At 40.6% G+C, this 14,549-nt stretch overlaps 1 pseudogene; it reads left to right on the top strand.

Annotated features, from left to right (window-relative positions):
* The first annotated feature begins 2,762 nt into the window (after positions 1 to 2,762).
* The window catches only part of LOC102998165 (serine palmitoyltransferase 1-like), a 61,621-nt pseudogene continuing 49,834 nt past the window's right edge, over positions 2,763 to 14,549 (top strand).

Genomic DNA, 14,549 nt, shown 5'->3' with positions numbered 1-14,549 from the left:
GTGGGCCCCCAAAGTACATGTCCATGTCATAATCTCTGGAACCTGTGAATATGGTCTTATTTGGAAAAAGTTTCTTTGCAGATATAATTAAATTAAGGCTCTTGAGATGACATCAGCCTGGATTATCAGGATGGGTCCTAAATCCAATGACAAGTGTGTGTAAAGAGACACATATAGGACAGAGAAGATCATGTGAATACAGAGGCAGAGATTGTAGTTGTGCAGTCACAAGCGAAAGAATGCCAGGAGCCACCAGAAGCTGGAAGAGACAAGGAAGGATTATTCCCCAGAGTCTTTGGAGGGAGTGCAGCCCTGTCGACAACTTGATTTTGGACTTCTGGCCTCCAGAACTGTGAGAGAATAAATTTTTGTTGTTTCAAGCCACCCAGTTTCTGATAATTTGTTATGGCAACCTTAGGAAAATAATACAGGGACCATGCAAGAGTGCAAAAGCCTGCAAGGTTCCACAGGGTACCCATTCCAGTGATCTATTGTAGCAGATAACTTCTACATAGCAACCAATCCCAAAGCAGTGGCTTAGGACAATAACAATCATTTGTTTTGCTCACAAATTTTGGGGTTGTCTGAGCTTAGCTAGACATTTTTCACTCAAAGTCTCTCAGGTGGTTGAACCAGAGGGTGATTAGAGCCAGGGTCATCTTGAAGGCAACTTCCCTTACATGTCTGGCACCTGGACTGGTAAGACTCAAACAGCAGGGGGCTGGAGCAGGTGGGGTCACTTCGCCATCTCTTTTCCTGTGTATGAGGTACCCACATGATCTCTCCACATGGCAGCAGCAATCTACTGTAGAAGTTGTCACAAGGTACACCCAGATTCAAGCAAAGAGAACATAGACTCTACCTCTTGATGGGTGTGTCAAACAATTTGCACACAGTACCCTTGACTCAATCTAGAGGAGATGGTGAGGTTCACCCCTTAGAATCGTCTTGCTCTGTGCGGCCAGGAAGCTCCAATATTTTACACCCCAGCAACCATCAGTCACCCACCCAGTAAAGGGCTGCCTGAGAAAACATGTTCTCAGATCCTTCCAGTTCTCCATGAGAGTAGGAAACATGGGTTCTGGCAGCCTGAAGGTAGGCCTCTGAAAATTGCAGGAGCTGGCTGTTGGGAGTGAATGCACCTGGGCGAGGCAGCGTGCGCAAGCGTGGTACTGGATCCCAGGGCACCAACACCATCGGGTACATAGTGGCAACTTCATGTGCAGTGCATAGTGCTGGTGCCATTTCACAGAATTTGGGAAAATCAGGATTACTCAGATAAATGGCACTGAGAAAAATGGTTATTCCTTTAGGAAAAAATAAAGGCCCATACCTCTCATCATACAAAAATATAATTTCCAGAATAATTAAAGAGCTAACTATAAACAACAAACTGAAGCATGGGAGGAAAACCTAAGTGTGGTGAAGATGGTCTTTCTAAGCAAGATACAAACCCACAGGCAATAAAGGAACAGACTGACACATTACATAAAAATTAAAATATAGGTATGACAAAAGACAATGTAAACAACTAGACAGAAATTGGGCAAAAATAATTGTCACATATGAAATAGGAAAATATAAGATATTCAGAATGCATAAAGAACTTCCATACATCCATTAGAAAGTGAAAAATAACTAATAGAAAACTGGGCAAAGAATATGAATTGATGATTCACAAACGGACTACAAATGTCAATAAACATATAAGAATAACCATGAATAATTTTACTTCCCAGCAGCATGGAAAGTAAAATTCAGTGGAGACATTTTATCTCCATTAAATTAAATTGGCCAAAAATTTTAAAAGATTGATAATATCCATCATGAGATAGAGTGTGAATACACTTTCAAACATTTAAAATTGGTTGAGCCATTCTGGAGAGCAGTATGGCAGTATTTATCGACATTAGCGTGCATATTGAGTAAAATTCGACTTTGAGGAAACTTGTCAGATATACCCCAACACGCACAGAAAGACAATAGGGCACATCAATGTTTACTGTAGCATTGTTTGTAACAGGTGAAAAAGTAGAAAAAACCTAAGTGTTCACCAATAGGAAAATGTTTAAATAAAACGGAAAGAGAAATACACATAACAAATTATTCCAATAAATAGGCTTCTTCGTTGATTAAAAACACAAGATTTATAGCCAAAAAAAGAATGGAAGAAAAGCAAATTGTAGAACAATATTGTCCCTATGCTCCCGGTTATATTTAAGAAATCCAACCGAAGTGTGTGTGCACACCACGTTGGGATACAGAGGCTCTTGAAGGTTCCACACCAAACTCCTATATGGCTTAATACCTGCAAAGCCTTAGGCTAGGCTTTATACACAGTAAGTGCTATATAAGAGTTGTCTATTTTTTTTTACGATAATGCATTCCTGCATTACTTATGTAATTTAAAAGTAAAGAATATGTTTGCGATTGCATTAATAACTCCCTGCACCCAACTGCCTAACAAGCGCGAGGGCCATTTATTAAAATCTCTCCATCCTGAGAGCCTAGCACGGGGTCTGGCACATAAGGGCCACGTTGTGAACACCTGCTGCGGGGACCAGCCTGCGGCTTCCCACCCCTCCCCGCACCCAAGCGAGACCTCAAGTTGACCTTCCACCCCGAAACTTTCCTCAGCCAGCGCAGCCACCGGCCGCCCAGTACGCAGGCGCGAGAAGGCGGGGCCCAACTCACGGCAGCCCCGCTTTCCGGGCGTGTAGACGTCACTGGACCGCGCCGCGCAATATCTGACGTGCCTGCGGCCCGCCTGCCGGAAGGAAACCCTGGCGGCTAACTATGGCGACGGTGGCGGAGCAGTGGGTGCTGGTGGAGATGGTACAGGCGCTCTACGAGGTGAGCTTGGCGGCCCCAGGGGTCCACGACCACACCCAGCCCTGGGGAGGTGGGACGTTTTGTGTGGATTTTTGGTCTGAGGCCTGGGCAGGCCTGGCCCGGTTACGCCCGGACCCCCGGCGTCCCTCGCTGGAAAGGCTCATAGGCGCACACATTTCCCAGTGGCGGAAAGTAGGGAGGCACGGGCGGGAGCCGGAGGCGGGGGTCTCGTATTGCGCTGCTGCGAGCGCGGAGCCCTCTCCAGGTCCTGCCCGGATACAGGAGAGAGGCTAGTCAAAAACAAGAGTTGGGACTGATGGTAAAACGGAGTGATGAGAGTAGAGTGGAAAATCTCAGTCTGGAGAGGTCCCAGGGAAGACAGGTTCTCGGAACTGTGGAGCAGGGAATAGAGGAAAGAATTGTAATAAGTTGGACTTTGTTTTTGTTGGGACGTGGGGTTAGAAAGGAAGCCGAATGATTTAGGGATGTGAAATAGTTTGTCATTCTTCCTGCCTACGTCCCATCTTCTGTCTTGTAAAGATAAAATTATTTTAGTAAAAATTTAAAGAAAGACCAGTTAGGAGATTTTTTGAAAGGCCAGCTGTTTCAAGTAGGTAAAATAATATGAAATTTAAATGTCAGTCTTGGAGAATGTTCATTCATTTGACATTTAGTGAGTTTCCATGCACTGTGCAATGGAACTTTCTGCGTGTTCTCTGAGCTGTTCAGTACAGTAGCCCACTAACCACATGTGGCTGTTAAGCACTTGAAACGTGGCTAGTGCAACTGAGGGGCTGAATTTTTCATTTAATTTAATTTAGATGTGTATTGAAATAGTTGAATGATGCTAGTGACTACAGTATTGGACAGCAGAGATCTAGATGCTAGGAATAGTGCAATGAGGGAACCGGTAGAAGTCCCTGTGCTTACAGAGCTTACATTCACTTAAAGTGAATCTGTTTTCTTTTGATAATTTTCTTAAAACTTAATATAGCGTTTACTGGTAAGGCTGATGATGCAAGATGTATTATTGCAAAACCCATCAGGACTTTTTGAAAAAAAACAGGAGAGCAAATAGAGCTTAGGTGATGTCCAACCTTAGGTAGATTATAGTGACTAAGAAGAACCACTAAAATCTATGATTTCTTTCTTAGAAATGAATAATTTCTACTATATGTTGTTGCTGCCTTTTTGAAGACTGCCCTTTGACTATGTAACTTCTCATACCCTGGTATTGACCATGAGTGAGACTTGAGAGAAGGTCTCCTTGATGTAACATTTCCTAGGGAAGAAAAGAAGCCACATTTATGATTTTTATTAATTCAGTAGACATTTCAACTTTTCTTAGGATTTCTTTGTGGAGTGGAATGTTTAGTGACTTGGACTTATGTTTGTCAACTATAATCCAATTATTGATAAAACCAAAAGGATTTTTTTAGTAGAGTCCTCATTCTTAAATGAATTATAGTCAGGAGGGATCAGCAAATTTTAAAAATAGTCTTAGATTTCTGGTTTTGCTTCTAATTTCTGTGCACAGTGTATGCAGAATTTGAGGAGTCTTGCTGTGTACCCATACATATGTAACATGTATGTAGTTTTAAAGTTATTTGTCCAATGACCTGAAAGTTTATTTATGAAATAGTCAGCAGTTTCCCTGGTCCCCGCTTCTGAACTTTTTTAACTATTGTGAATCATCATTGCTTTTTTTTTGTCTAATGTTTGAAAATAATTTGTATTTACGTTTCTAAATACCTCTTTTTTTTTAACATCTTTATTGGAGTATAATTGCTTTACAATGGTGTGTTAGTTTCTGCTTTATAACAAAGTGAATCAGCTGTACATGTACATATCTCTTCCCTCTTGCATAAATACCTCTTTTAAATGACTTTTCAATGACAACCTATTGGAATGTAGCACCCGATAACTGACTTATGGAGGTTTAGTTGATACCTGGAATCTTTTATATGCACTTACTGTATCTAGTTGTGTAAGACATAGAAGTCAGCCTGGCTTTTATCCTGGAAATGTTCAGTTGAAAAGAAGACCTGATGTGGATAATTTCATTAAAGTACCTTTGTGGATGTTGACATGGAACACACTACATACTTTCGGGGAACTGTGGTAGAAAAGAGACCTGCTATTTCTTTAAGCACTTATAAAGTCTTTTTTTCTCTGCCACGTTCCAAGGAGAATTTAAAGAGGCCTATTGGGGATACAGGAAATACAGTAAGTTGTGCAAAAGTCTTTGAGAATTATGGAAACTGGTGTCCAAATAATTCTCAATTTATCCATGGTATGTGGGGGTTGTAGAAGGCTTGTGAAGCTGTGAAATGTTTGTTACAGTCATTTCCCACCAGTAAAAATATAAATTACGTGAAGGATCTGATAGTTGATACTGTTTGACTATTGGAATTCTGTGTCAGATTTAATTTTAAAAATTAATTTTATTCCTAAAGATGTTTTTATTCCTAACGCTGCAGTTTTAGAGATTTTTCATGTAGGAGAAATTGCCTTCTGTTAGAAATGGGAAAAGGAATGAGTAGAAATGAAGTGCGCTTTGAAAGTAAATTTTAAGAAGTAATAAATAGGTTAAAGGTCATGGGAGCAGTATATGCAAGTGAATTAAATTTTATGTGCAGGTTTTGCAAATGTTTATTTCACTTCTTGTTTTTGCTTCTGTTTTTGACTGACTCCTAGGCTCCTGCTTATCATCTTATTTTGGAAGGAATTTTAATACTCTGGATAATCAGACTTCTTTTCTCTAAAACTTACAAGTTACAAGAACGATCTGATCTTACAGTCAAGGTAAGAAGTTAAATCTCTATTTTATTATTTGGTGTATGATTATAGTTGCTACATCTTTCGAAAAAGGACTTGTGGTGGCTCAACTATAAATGTTAAAATATTTTCTGGAATGTAAGGAAATCAGGGTAAGCAAAATACGGGGAAGCCAGGGATAAAGTGAATACACAAAGGAGTACCATGTTACAGGCCTTTATACTTTGCTAGGAGTAAACAGCAGCCTGGGAACGTACTAGATGCTGGACGGGAAGCATGGATGCATGCTGCATTTCAAATGTCCGTATACAAGAAAGATTACATGAGTTGCTCGGGAAAAGCACCACTATTCCTGAAGCCTGAATGAAAGTTTTCCCTGTAGTCTTTATAAAGGAAATTCAGAGTTAGAAAGAATCCTCCCCATCCCACTGCTCTCCACCTTCCCACCCCAAATCAAATTTTGATGTGTTCTGTATGGTAAGGGACCCAGCTCAAGCCCAAGCTAGGCAAACCTTAGGAAGCAGAAGTGTCGAGAGGACTTGCAGTCCTGCCCACTTCGAGTCTGTTAGTATGAGGGACCAAGGGGTTTGTGGAATCCCCTACCTTCTCACGCAGGTAGGAACGCTTAGTAACTGTGCCCCAGGTGTGAGAGGAAGAGCAGTTTTGACTGCAGTGTGGTTTCTGTAGCTTGGATTGTTTCCTTATCCGGCCTCTGTAGCAGTGTGCCAGAATACTACTTAGGGATACAGAGATGGTGAGAGATCTTTTCCCCCAAAAATGCCTGAAACTTTGGTTCACAAGGCAGCATTGAGTGCGGCACAATGATGGAGCACAGCTCTTTTCTGGAGCATTCACAGAAGGAAGTGCAAGTGGAATGGAATTACAGCAATGTGGCAGTTGTTTCCCTGGTTTCACTGGCTGCCCCTGCTGTCCTGATCATTCATATTTGTCATGAGATGGTCAGGCAGTATCCCCCCTAGGGGATAAGGGATATGCAGCAAATGGTTCTTAGGGCAAGTAAGTTTTGGAAACCTGGGTAAAGAAGACTAAAGAGGTGTCTCATTGCATGATTTCTTGTAACCTTTAATATGACAGTGGCTATCTGAACTGCTGTTTGGAGAACTGCCCTAAACTTGACCGTAGATCCGCAGCCCCGCCTGTGTTTTATGAATACCGTGTGAGGCGAGTGTGCCGTAGAACACACCTCTGATGGTGTCGCAGCAAGATCGGGCTCTCCGGGCCAGAAGCCCTGTCGCTGCTCTTTTCCCTTGGTATTCAGGAACTCCACGTGAATGATCGTGAGGCCATGGAATAGATTTCTAGCCCAGCTTTTTAAGGGGTTGATCATTCCTAATATTCTTAGTTTAAGTTTAAACAAGTCAGTCCACACAAATATGCATTTTAAAAGAAGGATACTGAAACATAATTTTAGGATAACCCTCTAAAAGCAGAACTTACCTAGAGCAAGACTCAGTAATCACTGACATCTTACCCTAAAAGCTGTGGAAGAAAAAAAAACGATATGAGTGTTTCTAAAGCTTAACTTATGGCAGCAAAGAAGAAATGCCCTTCTCAGTTTTATAGGTCTGCAGAGTCTCTTTTTTTATTATTAATTAATTTATTTATTTTATTTTTGGCTGCGTTGGGTCTTCGTTGCTGCGCGTGGGCTTGCTCTAGTTGCAGCGAGCAGGGGCTACTCTTCGTTGAGGTGCGCAGGCTTCTCATTATGGTGGCTTCCGTTGTTGCGGAGCACGGGCTCTAGGTGTGCGGGCTTCAGTAGTTGTGGCAGGCAGGCTCAGTAGCTGTGGCTCACGCGCTATAGAGTACAGCCTCAGTGGTTGTGGTGCACGGGCTTAGTTGCTCTGCAGCATGTGGAATCTTCCCGGACCAGGGCTTGAACCCATATCCCCTGCATTGGCAAGCGGATTCTTAACCACTGCACCACCAAGGAAGTCCCCTGCAGAGACTCTTGAATACCAGGCAATCTTGAGTTGATTCTCAAATCTGTCTCTGTGGTAGCAAGTGGACAGTATGCATGATACATACTTCAGGCTTGTTCAGGCTGCTGTTCTGTGCAGTCATTGGCAGAAATAGATGAGGAATTTATTGGCTGATTTATTCAGCCAGCATTTTTGAGTGCCTGAGCATCAGGTGAATATGCTCCTAGCCATGCCCTAGAATTGCCTATTCTAGGATTGCCTATTCTCTATTTCTATTGGAGAAAAGTGCACAGAAGCATTTAACAGGAGTGTGAAAATAGAAGTATTGAGAGTGGGCCTATGTAAGGCAAGAATTACTGTGGCTGTCATGTTCATCAGGTGCCTCATCTCATCCTGTACATCCAGACTACATTTTCAAAATTACATTGTTTTCTAGTTCAAGAAAGGATAAGAAACTCAAAATAGTCAAAATACTTGGAATGCATGAAATAACAGGTAAAAGGAATAAAGTGGTTTTTTATGAGAAATTTCCAAACAACTAAATCCTATTACAATAATTATTATAAGAGAGTCTTTTGGTATATTTCAGTTACTTCTGAATCCTTGCCAATGGCTTGTAGAAACAGTGCTTTGTAGTCTAGTTGATCCCTTCCTGTGACAGTCATGCCTGTAAGAACTTAAGGCATGGCTGTCTGTCATATCTTGCAGTAGAGGCTGAGCTCCCTTACCTGCAGTCATGCCTCTCACCTTTGTGTTATAGACTTTTTGTTTTATCATCAGTAGCAGTTATACTTCCTACTTCCCACAGTGAAAAATCCTGAACATAGAAATACAGTTTTTAAGAAATTTCCAGTCAGCCACAAAGCTTCATGGAAAAAGAGCCTTTAGCCTGAGATAAGGAAAGAGGTGAGGGGTTAAGAGCACAAAACTCAATAGTGATTCTGTGTCATTTCCAGGCACAGCAGCTGGACGTGTGTGTCTAGCAGTGTGTTCATTATGATGGTTCCATTACAACGAACAGCTTAGATACCGCTAGAGTTGCTGTCCAGTAATTAGCACTGCACTGTATTTTAACTGCTTTTCTCCTGTAGGAAAAGGAAGAATTGATTGAAGGGTGGCAACCAGAACCTCTTGTTCCTCCTGTCTGAAAAGACCATCCTGCTCTCAACTACAACATCGTTTCAGGGTAAATTGTTTTTGCTAGTCAAGGGCTTATATTTGGTTTCCTGTAGGAAACCAAAGTATACAGTGGTTTATATAGTATTCCTTTTTTAACTAAAATAAGATTTTTAGAAATTTCTGGAGATCAGAAACTGCTTTTTAATAGTCTCCAATTTGGGTTTCTGAGTTTGTCCCTTTTTAAAAATATATATATATATATATTTTTTAAAGTAATACACACATGTAATATTTCAAATGGGAAGACAGTTACAATGAAAAACAGCATTCCTACTTTTTCCCACCTGGATTGTTTCTGATTTTAGATCTGTTGAAGGTTACCTTCATAGCTAGATATTAGCAGTATGCTTACACTACTGTTTCTTGATTGATTAATGATAGGCAGTGCCTGTTGACTTTCACAATATGAATTATGAAACTTCAGCTCACTTATGCTACCTACCTCCTGGCTTCCAATGTTTTACTTATTTTTATTTTTATTTCTTAAATTTAAGTATACAGAAAATATCAGGCACATATGTATCTACCACCCAGAAGTAATAGGTATTAACATTTTGCTCTCTTTACTTTAAATCTATTTTTTAAAAGAAATAAAACATTAGAAATGCAGTTGACCCTTGAACAGTATGGGGGTTAGGGGCCCTGACCCTCTGGGCAGTCAAAAACCTGCATATAAATTAGAGTCAGCCCTCCAGATACCCAGTTCCTCCAGATATGTGGTTCTACATCCATGGATTCAAGCAACTGTGGATCATGTAGTACAGTAGTATCTACTGTTGAAAAAATCTGTGTATAAGTGGACCTGCACAGTTCAAACCCATGTTGTTCAGGGGTCAAGTGTATCACTAAAGAAATCCCTTCCCATCTATCACTTACTCTTGCCTCCCAGGCAAGATAACCACCATCTTGAAGTTGGTAGATGTTTTTCCTTTGCTTATATTTATACTTTTGCCACAGCATGCCTGTTGCCATGAAAGTGTTTAGTATTCTATTTAAAAACATGATGTAGGATAGTCTCCTGAGTATGTCCTTCTACTTCTGGTCTGATCTGAGAGAGGCTTGTATTCTTCACTTTCACGAATTTCTTTAGTCTCATGAAAGTTTTACTTGTCCTGAAATCAGACTTACCAATCATTAATGTTATGGTTATAAAATCCTTCCTACCACAAAGGTCTAATTTGCCTGTTTTCCATATGACAGTTAGTTGTCCCAACATTATTAGTTGAATAGTCCATTTTTTACCTACTGATTGGAAATTTCCCTTCTTTCATATGTCAAGTTCCCTTATAAAGGATCTGTTTCTGGCTTTATTTCTATTCTTTTGGTATATTTATCTCTCCCTGTGCCAGAACCTCGCTTATACCACAGCTTAATAATAGGCCTTGACTAGAGTGAGTCCTTCACCTCCTTGTTCTTCACAATTGTCTAGGCTATCCTTGACTCTTCACTATGAGTTTAGGTTTAGCTGCTCAGATTTGACCAGAAAATGGGTTTGGGTTTGTGACTAGTAATGCATTGAATTTATGGATTAATTTGGAGAGAATTGGTATATTGCTAATACTGAATCTCTTCACCACGTACCTTGTGTGTCACTTGTATACTTAGGTCTTTTATGTCTCTGAGAGAAGTTACATAACGTTCTTCATAAAGATTTTGCTTAACTTTTTTTTTCATACTTTTTATTTGGAAATAATAGTAGATTCACATGCAGTTGTAAGAAATAATACAGAGAGATTTCATATACCCTTCATCAGTTTCCCCCAATGGTAACATCTTGCTTAACTATAGTACAGTATCACAACCAGGAAATTAACATTGCATATCTTTTAATAGCTTCGTCTCTGGGTTCCAAAGAGTTTTCACTTCTGTCATGAGGCATCATTTTCTTCTTGTTTCTGTGTTATTGCATTGGCTAGGATACCTACCATGCAGTGTTGAATAGGAGTGGTAACAAGGGCCTCTGTATCTTGTTCCGGATGGCTTTTAAGGGATAACCTGTATGGTGTTATAGGCCTTCCTTTCTCTTCCTAGTTTGCTAAGGGAACTTTTTGTTAGTTTTAAAGTCAGTGTTAAATTTTATTAATTTTTTTTTTTTATTTATTGAGATGGTTGTGACTTTTCTCCTCTAATCCATTGCTATATTAAATTGTACTGATCGATGTTTTTTACATTAATTAAGCATATACATAAATTTTTATGAGAAAAATTGCAAGCAACCATGCCACTCATCCTCACCCCAGATCTCAGCTCTGTAGACTTGCAGAAAGATGGGAGATTTACTCTCCGGAAAGGCTAAATATCAATTGAAAGTCCTAAGAATGTGTGAGGAGGCGGGTGCCATTCTAGAACAGAAAGCAAGTATATAATGAATAATGGGATGCTAATCCCGTTTCCTCCAACTCAGCTTTCAGAACGTTGGCAACCAGATTTATATCCTCATATACACCTCACTGGAGGATTCCTCTCTGGTGAAACTCAAAGTCAAGAGAATAAAAACAGAAAATTTTGAGTTTGGGGTCTCCACAGATGAATAAACAAGTCTGTGTCTCATTATCATAGAGTGAAGCCCACCATTTACAAAGAAGCCAAGCCCATTTACACAGTGCTTGCAATTAGCATTTCAGTGTCTTACTCTTAAAAATGTGTGGACAACCTTAAATTATGGTCCATTGATTTTCAACAGAATGCTGAGACAATTCAGTAGGGAAAGAATACTCTTTTTAACAGATTGTGATGGGACAACGGGATATACACATGTAAAAGAATGATGATGGACCCTGACCTCACACCATGTGTAAAAATTAGCTCAAAATTAATCATGGGCTTAAATTTAAGAGCAAAAACTATAAGTTCTTAGTTTAGAAGAAAGAAAACAAAAGAGTAAATCTTCATAATCTTGGATTGGCCAGAGATTTTTAGATACCACACAAAAGCACAAGCAGCAAAAGAAAAAATAGACAAACTGGACTTCATTAAAATTAAAAACATTTGTGCTTCAAAGTCCACTACTAGAGAAATGATACAAAACCCCACAAAATGGAAGAAAATATTTTCAAGTCATATATTTGTTAAGGGGCTAGTATCCAAAATATTAAATATATAAAAAGAACTCTTACAACTCAGTGATAAACCCTATTTAAGCATGACTATTTGGTTAATTTTTATTAATTTTTGGATTTTTTTTTTTTTTTTGCTAATATTTGGTATTTTTAGCATCAGTATTGAAAAATGAGTTTAGTCTTTTTCTTTTCCCTTACTGTGCTGGCCCAGCTTTGGTATCAGAGGTATATTAGTCTTATAGTTTTCCTGGCAACACTATTTGTGTTTGTTCTGTTGAGCATAGATTTTTAATCATGAATTTAATGTCTTCAGTGAGTTTTTAAAGCTGTTCATATTTCCTTTTTGAGTAAGTTTTTGTTACTGCCATTTAGTAATTGTTCATTTCTTCTTTTGTTTTCAAATGCATTGGCATGAAGTAGTTCATAGAAGTAGTTCATGAAGTAGTTCATAGTAGCTCCTTTCATATTACTTCTTCTGCCCTGGGTCCTGGAGTGTTTGAGATTTTGTGTGCAGTCTCTGTTTCCCACAGCACTCTGGCTCTCCCTAGAGGAAGCTCCACTGACCTTCAAAACCAAATGTTTGGGACTTCCCTGGTGGTCCAGTACGAATCCACCTTACAGTGCAGGGGACCTGGGTTCAATCTCTGGTCAGGGAACTAAGATCCCCCATGCAGTGTTGCAACTAAGCCCATGCACCACAACTACACCGAGCCCACGCGCCTCAACTAGAGAGCCCACGTGCTGCCAACTACAGAGCCCATGCGCTCTGGAACCCCTGCGCCACAACTACAGAGCCCACACACCCCAGAGCCTGCGCGCCACAACTAGAGAAGAGAAAATCTGCACACCACAACTTGAGAGAAGCCCACGTGCCACAACGAAAAATCCCGCATGCCTCAATGAAGATCCTGCATGCCTCAACTAAGACCTGGTGCAGCCAAAAATAAATAAAATAAGTAAATAAATAATAAATTTAAAAAAAACCGCAAATGTTTTGGGGGTTCATCTTCCTGGTGCAGGACATCCAGACTGGGGAACCTCTTGTCGGGCTCAGACCCCTCACTCCTTGGGAAGGGCTTCTGCAATTGTAATTATTCTCCCATTTGTGGATCACCTACCTGCGGGTATCGGTCTTGACTATACCATGTCTGCACCTTGCCTACCCATCTCATTGTGATTCCTTCTTTATATCTTTAGTTGTGGAAGATTTTGTCTGCTAGTCTTCAGGTCATTCTTATTGATAGCTGCTCTGTAAATAGTTGTAATTTTGGTGTGCCCATGGGAGGAGGTGAGCTCAGGGTCTTCCTAGTCTGCCATCTTGGCCACTCCCAATGCAATAAATTATTATTTATTTATTTATTTTTGGCTGCGTTGGGCCTTCATTGGTGCACGTGGGCTTTCTCTAGTTGTGGCAAGTAGGGACTACTCTTCGTTGTGGTGCACAGGCTTCTTGCTGTGGTGGCTTCTCTTGTTGAGGGCTCTAGGCGCACAGGCTTCAGTAGTTGCAGCATGTGGGCTCAGTAGTTGCAGCACACGGGCCCTAGAGCGTGCAGCTTCAGTAGTTGCGGTGCGTGGGCTCAGTAGTTGTGGCTCGAAGGCTCTAGAGTGCAGGCTCAGTAGTTGTGGAGCACGGGCTTAGTTGTTCTGTGACATGCGGGATCTTCCCCGACCAGGGATCAAACCTGTGTCCTCTGCATTGGCAGGTGCATTCTTAAACACTGCGCTACCAGAGAAGTCCCAATAAATTATTTTTTAATTAAGGTGTGTACATTGTTTTTTAGACATAATGCTGCTGTACACTTAATAGACTACAGTATGGAGTAAACATAACTTACATGCACTGGGAAACCAAAAAATTCATGTGGTTCTCTTGATTGCTATACTTGCTTCATTGCAGTGGTCTGGAACCGACCCCGCAGTATCTCTGAGGTGTTCCTGTATACACAATTTTCTTGAGTTCTGGATTCTTTCAGTTGTCCGGTTGTCTGTTCTCCCTCAAGTGCCAAACCTGTTGTTAATGGGGGTCTGTAGTATTAGTTTATTTCTGGTAAAGCACCATTGTCCTATTTCTAAGTTCACTTATGTGATTACTGACTCTCACTAATAGTGTGGTTGTGGGTTTTGGCTGGGAAGGGTTTTATTTTCCCTCCTTTGACTCTTCTGAAGCCTTGTTGTGGAGATGTCTTTCTGTATCGGTTTTATTTGCCTCTGTGAGCAACTTTGAAGTGTCTTCAGCTCCAGTATTCCTGTGTTAAGTGCCCTGTCTGGCTTACTGCTGCAAGCCTGCGTGGGGCACAGGTGCTAGCCTTCCACTTCTCATGGAAACTGTTTTCCTTTCCTGCCCCATGTGCTAGGCAGAAACAAGGTGTCTGCATCCCTACGTCATGCTGGCAGCTTATCGACTCTGGTCAGGGGCTTTGGGTGTACTTATTCCTGATAGTTTGATTTCTCTGTGTGTCACAGTTTTTGTAGAATGGCCTCAACTTTCACAGCAGCAACCGTTAGTACAGACTTGTCTACGTGGATATTTTGTTTTTTCATCTTTTTGTGGGTGCCAACACCTCCACATCAGGGAGGACTTACGAAACTAAAGAAGTCCTGGGAAGTGGGAAACTAAATAACAGTGGATTGTTTGAAAGAGAAGAAGCTCTTGAAGCAATAGGAAAAAAGAAGAAAATATGTAATGAACACCTCTTACAATGACAAGTTGAGAGATGAAGAAATTGAGGCTTATGCAGGCCAGGTAACATCCCTGAGTTTC

This window comes from Balaenoptera acutorostrata, unplaced genomic scaffold, assembly GCF_949987535.1.
Source record: "Balaenoptera acutorostrata unplaced genomic scaffold, mBalAcu1.1 scaffold_534, whole genome shotgun sequence".
NCBI classification, from domain to species: Eukaryota; Metazoa; Chordata; class Mammalia; order Artiodactyla; family Balaenopteridae; genus Balaenoptera; species Balaenoptera acutorostrata.
Note: the sequence above shows the minus strand (reverse complement) of the source record. Positions and strands in the feature narration are given on the sequence as shown.